The sequence below is a fragment of the Cicer arietinum genome, chromosome 2, assembly GCF_000331145.2.
Source record: "Cicer arietinum cultivar CDC Frontier isolate Library 1 chromosome 2, Cicar.CDCFrontier_v2.0, whole genome shotgun sequence".
Taxonomy (NCBI): Eukaryota; Viridiplantae; Streptophyta; class Magnoliopsida; order Fabales; family Fabaceae; genus Cicer; species Cicer arietinum.
Window position 1 is genome coordinate 15,946,540 of NC_021161.2, and position 15,612 is coordinate 15,962,151.

The 15,612-nt window shown below is 28.2% G+C and overlaps 1 pseudogene; it reads left to right on the plus strand.

The window, feature by feature from the left end:
- Nucleotides 1-1,536: 1,536 nt before the first annotated feature.
- LOC101515068 (protein FAR1-RELATED SEQUENCE 5-like) lies at nt 1,537-3,797 on the plus strand (annotated as a pseudogene).
- The last annotated feature ends 11,815 nt before the right edge of the window (nt 3,798-15,612 follow it).

Genomic DNA, 15,612 nt, shown 5'->3' on the forward strand with positions numbered 1-15,612 from the left:
TAAAACGGAGAATGTTCTCCAAGATCAAGACTGATCATCACAGCCTCAAGATCAATAAATCTCCATTAGTTCAAAGAAGATTATGCCTCTGAATTTTTTACTAAGGTTATCAATACTTGGCAAGGAACAAGTAGGATCCATTCCATTCAAAGAAGGCATTCAAATCACTAAATTAATAGGTCATGAATCAAACTGGTTAAAATGAGTCTGAACCTTCTTCAGCCAAAAAGCTGGAGAACTATTGAAGGTCATCCTCAAACGCAAATCATTGGAGACACGACTGATTGAATTCAAAGAAGAAAATCATTCAAGAATGATGAAAACAACACTGAAATGATATCTCAAATTGAATCAAAATCAATTAAAAAAGTCATAATTGATCGATCTTGGATTGAGGCCATGAAGGAAAAACTGAAAATTATAATCTCTCATTTTTCTTGCACCACACCTATAATTGAAATATATAGATTATTATCATACTTACTTATCATGAATGGTGAAGAAGCAAATAATAATATACAATGACTGAGGAACAAGTAGAATTTCTCCTATTTACTTGTGATGTGCTTTCTTTATTGTTTTTATTATGATTTTATTCAAGCCTTGCTTCTTGACGACTTTTGTCGTGATTGACTTCATTAATTTTCAATCAAACTTATAAGAAAGTTTCTAAATATTTCAGTCCTAAAAAATGTAAGTATTTGAATTGTTGAACGGAAATGACTGAGGGCGACCGACAACGCTCACAATAGTTGGATTTATGACCTTTTTAAGCCAACAATATATTGGAGGAATAAGTAACTTGCTTTCCTTCAATCTTCTTCTCTATTATAATAATCTATGTATTTCAATTATAGGTGTGATGTAAGAAAAATGAGAGATTAAAATTTTTAGGATTTAGATCCAGATATGACAACTTGTGATTTAAAGATGAATATTATTGAGTTTTTATTATTTAATTGGTTAATTAATTAATTAATTAGTTTTAAGTTTTTAATTAAATGAGTTAATAAATAGTGTTACTCAACAACAATTACATACCATGATTCAAAATTAGCCATGTCACCATTTTTTTTACTAAAAAATTTTATAAAAAACTCTTTTAAAATTTGTTAAAATTTGTAAAGGTATATATCAAACAAAAATATTACAGGGGTTAAAATCAAAACAAGACATATTTGTAAGAATAAAAAACATATTTAAACCTTACATTTAAAAGAAAAACCATAAAAAAAACAACGAACCAAATTGATGTAGTGTTCATATTTGAAGTAATTGATTATAGTTCACATAAAATAAAATAAGATAACAAAATAAAGGAGATTTATTTATTTATTTGGCCATTTATAATCACGACAATTCAGTGTTATTTTTTACGCATAATTTAATTCATTAAACAATAAAATCAACTGCAACGAAGAAAAAAATACAAGAGAAACATCCCTCTATCCAAACAATATCATCATAGGATAATACAAACTTAGTTAAACGATGAGTAGAAACATTAACAATTCTTTCTTAAATGATTGGCCAAGTATGGCAATGATGGTGATTCAACGTGAGATAGCTTTAAGAGGTTTTGCTACCATGTCTAAATCTGGTGCTTCAATAATGCATGGTTTGACTCAAAGAAAATCTTTTGCACAAGTCCTACGTAATGCTTGTGATATTGCAATTAAAATTCCTGAGGAGGTGTATAAAGTAAGTTTGGATGAATATTGCAAAAATATTCTTCATGGAAAATTAATTTTATCTACGAGTGACTTCCCATTTAAACTTAATGATTTGCTTGCTAAGTTAGTCAAGTTATGGAAGTCATTGAGGGGTTCATTTGATAGTTTTTTTTTTTTTGTCTTTTGCTAGAGTTTTATTAGATATTTATTTGTCTGCTAAAATTAGAAGTAAAGTTTGGATTGAAAGAGAAAATTATGTTTTTCTTGTTCACGTTGAATATGAGAATCTTGCTCTCTTTTGTTCTCATTGTCGTAACATTGGTCATAGTCTTTTCTCATGTAAACTTCATGTTATAATAGATCAAAGAAAGTTATCCCTCAAGGAAAACCTAAACGTGTGATAAGTAAATATATTCCTATCCAAAAGGAAGGTTTGGCTAAAGGAAGTGAAACTCAAGTGGGTAGTTTGAAGTTGTTCTTATGGATGATCATGTTGATAACCCAAATATGCGTGGAATAGATAATGTACATTCTCAAGAAAACAAAGATAATCTTGGGTTGACAAGGTTGGATGTAAACAATTACTTCAGTGAAAGAAAACAAAGAAGTATCATGTACAGAGATGTTGTTTGTCCTTCACAATATTTTCAACGTCAATTGTTGGAGAATCCGTCTTTTTTTTTTATACGCATACCAAATGGTTATAGAAGAAAAAATCACAAATGTGTTTTAGTGTGATGCAAATATGGTGTTGGATTACGGGTATTTTGGCGACGTTGTGTCATTGGACACTACATATTGTACCAATCATGTTAATAAACCGTTTGCTTTGTTTTTCGGTTTCAACCACTATATGAGTTCGATCATTTTTGGTGCAACACTATTGTATGGTGAAACAATGAAATCATTTAAGTAATTTTTTGATACATTCTTACAATTACACAACCATAAAAAACCAAGGACTATTTTCACTGACCAAGATTAAGCAATGACCAGGGCACTGACTAAAGTGATGCCCGAGACTCACAATGGTTTATGCACATGGCACTTGTTGTAAAGTGGAATTTAAAACCTTGGGAAATTGATGAAGGGAGGAAGTTATCTTTTAAGGGATTTCAAGAAATGCATGTATGATATTGACATTGAAGCAAATTTTGAGACTGCTTGGACAAACTTGATCAACCAATATGATGTTCATGAAAATAATTGGATCAAATCAGTTTATGCTATTAAAAAAAATGGCCTGCTTGTTACATGAAGGAAGCATTCACTCTTGACATGCGGAGTACCCAACTAAGTGAAAATTTGAATGCTCAATTCAAATCTGGTATGAAACCCAATGTGGATATTATACAATTCTTCAAGCACTTTGAACGTGTTGTTGAGGAGAAGAGAAGCAACACATTGAGTTGTGAGTGTGAGTCCTCACATAAGCTTGCAAGGTTAAGATACGAGTTGTCACCAATATTGATAAAAATAGGAAAATTATGCACGCACATTGTATTTGAGTTGTTTCATAACGAGTTTAAGTTATTCTTAGCTTTATCGATATTAGAGAGAAACGAGTCTCACTCTTTATGTGACTACATCATCACTATGGTCAACAATGAAGGATTTTGGAGAGTGTCATTTGATCGCGCTTCAACCTCTATTACTTGTAGTTGTCAAAAGTTTTAGACATTTGACATACTTTATTCACATGCATTGAAAGTATTTGGAGCAAATGATGTGAAGGTCATTCCTAAGAAGTATATTTTAAGAAGGTTGAGAAGAGAAACTCATTGTGGCATTGTGCAAGATTTTAAGGGAAAAGAGGTTGAAGGAGATCCAAAGTTATCTCGAACACGGAAGTTTAGACAAGTTGTTTCTAAACTCATTAGAGTGGCGGCCGAGGCATCGCCTTATGAAGAACACCTTAAGATTGTTGATAATTATGTAGATGCCATGTGTAAGAAAATAATGGAATGTCACTCACAAGTCATAGACAATGACATTAATGAGAACCCGACATTTGTGAGTAATAATATTATGCAACCAATGAGATTCAAAAAACGGCCTAACTTAAAGAAACACATGCACAAGCATCGTAAGAGTTTTATTGAAAAGAAAAAAAGCTCTGCTTAGAAGGAAACCACATAGTCAAGTATCTCAGGTATAAAAGTCAATATATAGATCAATTTTTTAATTTTACATGCATTATGTTTTGTTTTAATTTAAAAAATCATTTTAGGATAAACTAGGAGCAAGTCACATGCTCGAAGAAGTATCTTGTTCAATACCTCCAACTTTTGAGCCCACACAAACACAAAATGACCAGTTCAGTTTCACAATATTTTTTATGGTAATTTTATTTGTGTTTGAAGATGGACTATATTTCTTTTAAACTTATCATAATGTTAATTAATTTTTATTATTATGTAGGAACCCTTTGATGAGACAAACATTCCAACATTATACTGATTGGGAGTGATTCACACTAAGTAATACTTTTGATATATTAATGATGTTAATATGTTAGTGTTTACTATTTTTTGGTATAATATTTATCGATTGATGAATTTAGAGCTGTAAGCATTTAGTTCATGATATGTTGTGTAAAGAATTGGAAGATATAACACATATGCTCCATATCTATTTTGCTTTATATTGTGAATCCTACATAATTTTGTTATGCTTCATAATTTTTCTTTAATGCTCACTGAATATCATTGTTGCATTATTGTGTTATGGTGCAAATTTATTTTATTTTTTATGAATCATTTAAATAAATTGACAAGAAAATTGTAATGATACAAAGATAATCAATTCATTATATTTAAAAAGAGCTACAAACTTATAGCAAAAAAGAAATATTTACAATAGAACAAGTGGTGTCAAATTCAACATCAAATTATATCCTAACTCTACTTTACAAAATTCCTATAACCAGTCTTGAATTCAAAGTATCAAATTCTTTTGAGTGTTGTTGATATCATTTGCCTATGTGTTATAAAATTCTTCAATGTTTTCAAATTCATGTCTACCAAATCATTAGGTGCACCTTTTGTGCAGAACATGCAATGAGGTATAAATTCTAAAACTTGATGATCAACCTCATATAAAGATGATGCTATAGATTTCCCATTTTTCTAAACCATAGAGAGATATTCAAAAGTAGCCAACACTGCCAAATCCGGTCTCTCCAAAGAACCCTTCAAGAACAAAAGAATTGTTAAAATAAAAAACAGAAGAAATATTATCCACAAAGCCTAACCTCCCCCCCACCAAAAGAATAAATATGGCACAATACAACTAATTGAATTGAGTCAAACTTGAATTAAGTGAGTACAAATGACTTCTCGAAGACAACAATAAAAAATTTGCCAAATTTAAGTGAGTACATTGCCAAATTAAGTGACAACAATTTTCAAAGACAACAAACAAGGGCACATTTAAGTGACAACAATCAAAATTTACGTGAGTACATGGCCAAATTTCAATCAAAACTTGTAAGCTAATCTTACAATATAATAACAAATTACAAAGACAACAAACAAGGGTACTTAAAAAGAACATTACTTTAGAGGTGCAAACGACTTCTCTAAGATGGATGTTCATCCATGTATCACAATTAACCAAATGCCCATGATAAGTCTCTCCATTTTTCAACTCCACCGATTGTTACAACATGCTCAAAAATATTATTGACAATGAAAAATCACAAGATGAAATTAATAAGAACAAGCCAAAATGGTAAAATAGAAAGGAAAAAAAAAGATGATGATTACTTACCATACGGTGGCCTTGTGGAGTCTTAAGAAGAGATAGAGGAAGCTGCAAAAAAATTGAACTTTTTTATAAATGCAAAAAGAAAAAAGTAATGAAAGGGGTGAAAATTAACATACACTATAACAATCACTAACATATAACAGTAACTATTCATACAAAAATTGAGAATTCATTCATAAAAAAAAAAAATTACAGTTACCCTACATTGATTCGATTATGATAACATAATTTTTAACCGAAAAAATTTAGGATACCAACACAATATTTATTTTCACCTCTCTTGAATAGATAATTTCATTATTTTCGTGTACACCATAGCAATAGTCCACTGAGTACTGACTGCACCACAAGGTTAACATTAACTAAAGTAAGTGGTTCTCAATCACCTAAACCCAATCAATAGGCGTTGATTCAAATGTGAAATTGGTAATTTGATCCAAAAAGCCACAAATTTTTGCCACGACACAATTTTTTTACCCTAATCGGACGCCGTGAAGTCGAACTAGGTCGATGCCATTGAAACAAAGGGTTTAAAGTTCAAAGTGAATTTGAGGAAGAAATTGGAACGACAATTTTTGGAACCGTCGCAAACGAACCTCGCGGGCACGAATCTATGACAGTTGAAAAACCGTCACCGAGGTCAAATTGCGGCAATTTTAACCTTGCATACATCTTTTTAATTGTCGCAATCTATATTTTTTCTTGTAGTGAGTAGTCTATGGCTAGACTCACACATCTTATGTGTGGAAATGTGGGTAGTCTTGATTTCGAATCCAAACCCCTATATATTATCATCGTTGTAAACTAAGTCGTACTGACAAGACAACTATTTGTTATATCTAGGAGATATCAAATTATACATCAATGTTACAATGTTCAATAATGTTTTAATTGATACAAATTTTATAAAATAAAAAATCATTTGATACAATAATGTTGGATTGAAAATTTATATCATATTGTGTAAAATTTTGCAGAAATCTAAAATTATTTGATTGATGATTGAGACTTATAAGATTAGTGATGTTTAATAAAAACTTATAAAACGTTAATTTTGATATATATATCAATAACATCAAATGATTTTAGTTTTTTTGTAAAATTTTACATGGATGACATATATGATATAAACTTTCAATCCAATGGTGAATTTTGTAAAATTTATATCGGTTAAAATATTATTGAACGGTGTAACATTACATTGATGTAGGTTGATCCCTCCTATATATGTATTTATATATAGGGACCATATATATTGATAGTATTTTTTATTTTTATTTTTATTTTATGTAAAAGTGAGAGGAACACTTATCAGTCATTATATCAAAATAGATTGTTCAAATCAAAAGTCTCATTTTAATTAACACAAAGGTACCTTTATCTAGTGTATCAATACTTATTTTTCAACCATCCTTTCATCTTCTCCAACCAACCCCCATCTACCATGTATACATAAATCCATAGACATATCGGTTGCTTAGAACCATCTAAACAAACTTTTTATTTACTAAATTCATAGTTGCAAAACAAAATAGGATGAATATGCAAACAAACTCACAAACCTAAGTTAATACTACAAAACATCAACGTGCCTACAAATATGACAATATTCTAGTGCATAAAATACTCATATATCTGGATCTATAACGTTGACAATACCATAATATTGAAATTTGTATTGAATTAAAGCCACACTATCAATCTATACCAAAATGAACACTATATGATGGGAAAACCAAACAATATTGCACTTTGACGACAAACAAAACAACGACGCACTCAAATGATGAAATCATAGAAAAATATGAAAGAAAAACTAAAATTGTGTTGAAACCTCTTCTTTAGATAAAATGAGCAAAAACAAAAAAAACAACTTGGTTGAGTGATTTCGGACCAAAAAAGGTCATAAATGACCATTCTCTAATGGATAAAAAATGACTAAATATATGTGGAAACCAATTATTTAGATAAAATTGAGGCAAAATAAACGACGTGGAGAAGTTATTTTGGACCGAAAAAATAGTCCTAAATGACCTATCTCGAATGGATGAAGAACAAGACAAAACCTAGTTTTTATAGAGGAGCAACGGTTGCATATATATTCCATCTAAGTAGACATGAAGACTCCAATATGGCTATTTCTTAATTATTAGAGATTTAATTCGATCGATGAGTTTATTAAAAGTGCATTGGTGACACTGTGAGAGATATCGTAAATTATGATATTGCATAAAATAGATATTCATTGTATAAGAATGATACAATGATGGCCATTAGATTTAATCCAAATGATAATCAATCAACAAATAGATTTATTTATATCCTCTTTGAACAACATCCTTTAAAAAAAGGATATCGCTTAGAAATCTTAACAAACCTAATTTTTATTTATAGAGGTCAAGTTTATGAATTTGGACTTGACAATATAACATATATTGACTAAAAGAGAGAACTAGATCGTGTGTGCGTATGATATTTATGAGTGCTCTCGAGATTACGCTACAATCTCATACAAATAACCTCACTTAATACCGATATAGAGTATTTCATTAAGTGTATGTCGCGATCCGTACACCACCCATAATAATTATGAAAATCATTAATTTTTTTAATGTTTATCCTCTCAATAACGCGGTCTAACACTTCTCCCTCCATATGCATAGATAAAAATAATACTTCTCATTGTGAACTTCAAATTAGCTTAAGCATCATCCCCTTCAATATTTATTCACTAGCATATTGCTCTATGTGAAAATTAATCAAATTTATTTTTGACCTCACAATTATGTAGCTACTTTTTAAAATTATAATCTTATACTTGTCTCATAAATAAAGAAGACACAATTTTTTTTTCCCATTAAAGAATATTGATTAATACGTCTCCTTATTAATATTTCATATATTATCAAGTCTAGATTAATAAACTTGACCTCCATAATAAGTTACAAAGGTCTGCTTCAATTTTGAGGTGATGCCATCTTTATTGAAAATATCACCTCATAGACAATATATCCATTTATATATTTATGTCTCAATTATACTTTTGCTCCTTCTATTTTATCACACTCACAAAAATAATCCTCCCACTAAATCAAATTTTTTGGTTATTCAATTATTACATTAATCGCCGTTTTGATTTAAACCTATATTTTTTTTTGGATTTGTGTATCCCAACCTAGATTTTGACCTTAAAAATAATGATTTATTGCCCCAAAAATTATCAGTTTTTAGGCTAAATATCACTTTGTTTGGAGGTAACAAATATGGGTTGGACCAAAACTTTAACAAATATGATAATCGAAGGCTAAAAACATTCAATTTTAAAATATAAAAATTATTTTTACAGGTATAGTAAAATAGGAGACCAAAAATAAATTATACCTAAAATTGTTCTCTCTTGAATTAAATTGAATTATCATCGATGTAACACTCCAATACAATGAATATATCCATTTTATACAACACTATCCTTCCAAAACACTTTCCCTAAAAATGAAATTCCAATACTCATATTGAACTATATAAGTTGGCTTAGATGATTTCTAAGCAAACTACTTGAAATCATCTCAATCATGTATAAAGATAAATGGAATTGAAGATTTCTTTCAAAATTGACAATATCCCATTAACACATTGCATTACAAACAAGATACATTACAAACTTGCTACTCCTTTTTCTATGAAAAGTTTACTTCATACCTCACCTATTATACTCTTATATTCCACATTTTCATCAAATTATGCATTTTATTCTTTTTCCAAATATGAAAAATAAAAACATGTGTAACATGCGAACTATATAAAATGTTTTCTAGAACATTAAATTTTCAAAGAAAAACTATCGGAAAATTTAATTTAAATTTATGAATTTACAAATGTATTCCTAAAAGTTTAAATTTAAAATTTTTCAAAACAATGTTTTTCCTGTAAATTCAAAGGAATATTTTTGTCTTCTTGAAAACCTAAAAAATTGAGTATTTAAAGACACACTTTACTCTCTTTTTCTTAAAAAAGAAACAACAAAATTGTTTTAAATGACAAACTTTTTAGAAAATCTTTCTAGAACTTTAAAATAAATTTTAAAAACCGAGAAAAATAAAAAAAGAGAGAACTTTAAAACAAAATTTTAAAAGCTTTTATACAAATGTATTTTGAAAAACTTAATGTTTCAATTTTCTAAAATACTTTTATATTCCAAAAAAGTTAAAATTTGAGTTTGTCAGAATACATTTGTGTTTCGACAAACTTAAATTGGATTATCAGAAACACATTTAAGATGTGATGATATAATTACTATTAGAAACTGACACACAACTGCAAGTTCTTAAATACATGATATACAATCTAATAATATCGATATTTTGCTAATTGAGTTATGATTTTAAGACAAATTTTATTTTCTATTTGTTTGATAAACTAAATTTGAGAGGCTATGGGCCACGAACCAAATAAGATAAGAAGTTTATGTTTTTTATGTTTCCTTGGGCCTTTTTGGAGGTCTAATCCAAATGTCAATATGTTTTGAGGTCTAACTCAAATGTCAATATATTTTGAGAATTAACCAATCGGCTACCCTTGCTTTGGGCTTTTGTCAATAAAATATTTATTTTGGGCTTGGGATGTAAACTGCGTTCTGAACTTGGAATGTAATATCCCATACCTCACAATTATAATGCTACCCCCACAAATCTCTTAAAAATTCAAATTTGCCCCTAATTTTAAAAAATAAAAACTGAAAGAATAATCCTACAACTCTCAAGATTGTGTTTCAAAAAAATTTCTAATTAAGTTTTCCGAAATTGTATTTTAAAATAAGTTGAAACAAATTTTTTTCAAGTATCGAAAAAGTGTTTCCCTGTTGGGTTTTTATTTTGCTTTGTTTTTGTTTTTAAAGCCTATGGAGTATAGTTTTCCTAAACTTGTTGTGTACTTAAAGCAAGAAACATATTAGAGCCTTACAAACAATATTTATAGAAAAATTATTTTCCAACTCTTGATGACAATAAGTTTTGTATATTCGCATATATTAGACATGTTTATTATAGATTTTTTGATTTTATTTTTATATTTTAAAAACTGTATTTTTTTAATGAAAATGTATTAAAAAAATAGTTGAAGTTATTTCAGATTATTTTTTTATAGATTAAAAAATAATTTTATCATCCAATAATTTGGATATTTATTATTTGATATTTTAATATAATAAAAATTAGGGGAGTTAGTGGTGCGGTTTTGATCGATGTTGAAACAAAAATTTCATCCAACTCAAAGATAAAATTATATGTGCTTCCGTTTAGATGATAAGTTTTAAAAAATCTGAATCAATCCAATTCAATTTCAAGCGGTTTAATTTGAATTGATTTTTAGATATCTAAATTATAATTGTTAAAAAAATATTAATATTAATATTAATACTATAAAAACACAATAAATTAGTAGATTTGATGCAAAATATAATATATAATATACTTAAATTTAACATTACTGGATAATAATCGATTATATTTGAAATACATGAAATATAACAACAAAATAAAATAAATTAAACAAATATGTATTATTAGGAAGAAAATTAAAAACCAACAAATAATATACATGCAATATATCACACAAATAAAAAATAAAAAAGCATTGAAATTTATGATTAAGGTTTGATTCAATTTAAAAAAAAAATCCGAAATTCAATTGATCCATGCGATTTTAAAAAAGGAGACTTAAAAGTATTCGATCTTATTCGATTTTTTGTGTTTATGATTTGGTTTGTTATTTTTCTGGACCAGTTTAAATGTGAACACCCCTTATAAAAATTATATATTTTTTAAAAAGATATATTTGAAAAATGATTTTTATGGAAACTTATCATGTTAATTATTTTTTGAAATTTCATTATCCAAAAGAAATTGTAGCAAATAGATGAAATACTTAAAATGACTTTTTATGATAAACTATTTAAGCCAATTTATCATTTGAAATTTTATTTTTAAAATACTTTAAAAACAAATTATTACTAAAAAGTAAAATACTATAAACATAATTTTTTTTATAAAAAACTCTACTCATTTTTTAAATTGATTTTTTAAAAAATCAATATTTAATTGTTAGTCCAATATGTGCTATTGAAAATGATTTGGATTGTAGCCAGAAAACTAATTTGTAAAAAACAATCATTTTAAATGTCCATCAATTGCTTTTAAATATTTATTTACTAATTAGAAATGTCCATCAATTATAAAATGTCCATCATTTTTTCAATTAAATAAGATATACATTTACAAATTTAAAGTCCTTAAAATCGAAAATAATGAATGTACAGCACTAACTCACAACACAAGTTAATAACATAAAGAGACAAACTACCTTTAAATAAGACTAAATGTATATAAACATAATAAAATTAAAGTTTTTTGAATACTTATAACATTGATACTTAACTTGAAAATCATTGATTTAATTTACATTGAATCAAAATTAAATTATCAAAATGTTATGTTAAAATGATAGATAAAATAATACTACACTAAAATTGCAAATTAGAAAGAAAAAAAAAAACACAACAAAACTAAATACATGTGTACATCATTTATATTGATAAAAGAAAGGAAATAAAATAAAATCAAGAGGAGTGATTTAAACAACAAATTAATCTTAACCCACCTCTTTGTTACTTATATATAAACAAGAAGAAGAAAAAAATACGAAACATATGGGGCGGCTGGGTATTTCGATACTCGTTGTTAGCTAATTTCTTATAAATCTTAAAAAATGTTAAATTGTAATAATAAAATAAACTATCAATGTTTAAACCGTAACATGTCATTCCTCAAAGGTAAATTGGTATTTGGTAATAAGATGATGAGTTAGTAGTTGAAAAAAACTGAAAGAGACATTCACTACAAGAAAAATGATTGTTATCTACGGCAGATTTTATCTTTACCCACGAAAATTCCATAGGTAACGTCAAATTAGTCACGGACTACCCACGGATCCGAGTTCGTAGTTATTTCGCTCGTAGGAAAATATTTACCGACGGAAAATCAGTGGGGATACACTTACTTATGGAATATCCATGGGTAGTGTGAGTCACCGAGTATTCGTGGGTTTAGGGTTTGCAAATCAATTAATAAACATTCATTTACACAACAAATAATCATGAAAATAGAACAAATTAGAGATAGTAAATGAGATAACAACAACTAACAACAACGGACGAGAGTGAAACAGAGAGCGAACAAGAGAGAATGAACAAGAGAGAGCGAATGAGAGAGAGAGAGAGCGAACTACAGAGAGAATGAGAGAACCTGTGAATGATACTTTGAAGTGGCGCCCAGATAGCTCTAAGCGGCGGCCGGAGAGCTCTGACCGGCAGCGGTAATCTGGTTGGTGCGCTGAGGGAAAGGAAGGGTTTTGCGAGAGAGTGAGAACGACGAGTTACAGGGTGAGAGAAGCAAGCTTAACTTATTCTCATTTACTTTTATTGGAAAATTAATAAGTTTTTTTTTCTAAAAAATAAAATAATAAACAAAACATTACTTTCACTTTACCCACGGAGAATCCTTATACAATTTAACATTATATTCTTCATTTACCTACGGAGAATTAGTGGTAAAAAAAATACGAAATTTTTTTAGCAACTCAAGTTGAGTTGCATTTTATTTTAATTTTATCCACGAATTCTTTTAATTTTATCTACGGACTAACTATGGAATTCAATTAAAAAAAATTAATTTATTAAATAACAAATTTACTCACGGTTTTTCCGTAGATATTAAATAACTTACCTACGAACTAATATCCGTGGGTAACATTCCGTAGGTATTCGAAGGTTTTCTTGTAGTGATTTGGTAAAAAATTCAAAAGTTAACAATTTTTTATTTATAAATAAACTATATTAATCCATCCAAATTGAAGAAATATATTGATACAACTAATATTCAAAATTATTAAGATAAAAAAAAATTAATTTATGAACAAAGTTACAACACTAAAATTTATAGTAAAAAAAAAAAACAAAATAACTAACTATAAAATTCAAGTGTATAGAATATACTTATCTCCAAATATATAACATTGACGACATTAAAGTCATTAATTTGAATATGTAATTGATTAAAGTTAATATGAATAAACGAAAACTACAACAATACGAAAAAACCAAACTAACAAATATCACCGCACCAAAACGACAAACAAAACAATATCGCAAGATAAAAATCACAAAAATATCCGATAACAAACAAAATTTATGTAAAAATTATTTATTTAAATAAAATAAGAAAAGCTATCTTGAATGCCATTATATAATAATCCTCATAATAGTAAGCAAGTGAAAAACAAATTTTGGGTAAGGAAAGGTATTGTGTTTAAGTGTTAATATCACGATGATTGAATTAAGGAAACACCTTATGTCTAAAAAGTTGAAGCGGTAATGTCCAATTTATCGAAATCATTTGGGTTTTCAAATGAACATTGCAGAAGTAAAGTTTAATTTATTTTCTCTATTTTTTGAAGATTATTAGGACGCTCGGTCTATCCAAATTAGCTTATTTTGTTTTAAATCATTATAGATTTTTTTTTTTTTAAATATCGAATTAGAGTCTCAATTTAAAATTAGGGTTGTTATGCCGTTACTAGGCTCTATTAGGGGTTAGTTTGTAAGACATATATACCCTCAAGACCCTAATTGGTCACTACCATATGTCTTATAATAAGGTAGGGCTATCCTTAATTTCATTTAAAAACAAATTCGAATTCCTCAAGAATTATCGCTTATTATGGTATATAAGCAGAGTTATTGTTGGATGGACTTTTCAACTTGAACCAAACGGGAAGTATCTATTTAAACTACTCTATGGATCATTTCCAAAACGTTTTTAAGATATTTTAATTCCAACTAAAGGTGGGGGAATGACTCTCAACATGTTGAGACGATTAACATAAAATATTTAGGCTAAATTTCATTCGTGGCCCCTTAACTTAATTTCAGGTAACGTTTTAGTCCCTTATCTTTTTTTTTCTTCCCGATTTAGTCCTTTATTCCTAATAATATCAAATAAAGTATGAAAATATGAGTTTATTTGAAGATTTGCATTACGGATTTGATGAAATTTGTATTATATTGAAGAGTATAATTAATTTTATGAGTTTTGATTGATTTTTTTTTTGAATTTTTGTTTAAAAAAGGATAACGTTGTTGAAATTTTAAAACATAAAATATCAAATTGTCATTTAAAATTAAAATAAAGGACTAAGTCGGGAAAAAAAAAAAGATAAAGGACTAAAACGTTACCAGAAATTAAGTTAAGGGACCACAGATGTAATTTAGCCAAATATTTAATATATATCCGTTGGATGACCCAAGCCTTTCTACACAAAAATACTTAAGGAGAACTAATATTCGTTAGTACCTCATAAGAGTTATTAATAAGGTTAGGTCGTCCTTATGCCGTGTATCATAGGATTGATTGTAATTGTAAGGCTATCTTAGCATAGACTTATTGTTTTGATTGATGCCAAAACAAGGTATATCAAGATTAGATGACATGTGTATGCCTTTGTTTATTATTATTTCTCAATTTTTGCAAATGGATTTGAATCAGAAAATTGCATGAAAACTATATTTTAGCATGCATAAACTTAGTTGCATATTAGTATCAAGTCGACACACGTTGAAATGAATTAAAAACCATTTGTATGTGATTTACCATTTTGTAAATCAGCTCACAAGTTTGTAAACAGATTTATAGAGGTCTAAAAATCATTCTTGTGGTTCCAGATTTTGTGAATTGACTTACGGCACATGCAAAGTTAAAATTTGATAGTTTTATGACATTTTTGACATTTACAAAGCATACAGTTTAGTTAGGAACCATTAGTTTTTGGCCAATTTTTACATGTCTCATATATAAACTCAGGGGTGTTTGAATTGTGACCCTTTTTAAATTGAATCGGTACTTAAAAAACTATTTTGTCAAGTTTCTCAACATGGAATACTTAGGACTTCAGAAAGTTAAAGTTTGGTTAAAATTAAAATGATAAGTTAAGTAATTAAGCGTGTGTACGACGTGAATCTAAATAAAAGGCAAAGAGAAAAGAAATCAACACACATTATTTATATTGGTTCACCCAAACTTGTCCTACCTCCGGTCCTCATCCTTGATGAGTTTCTCCACTA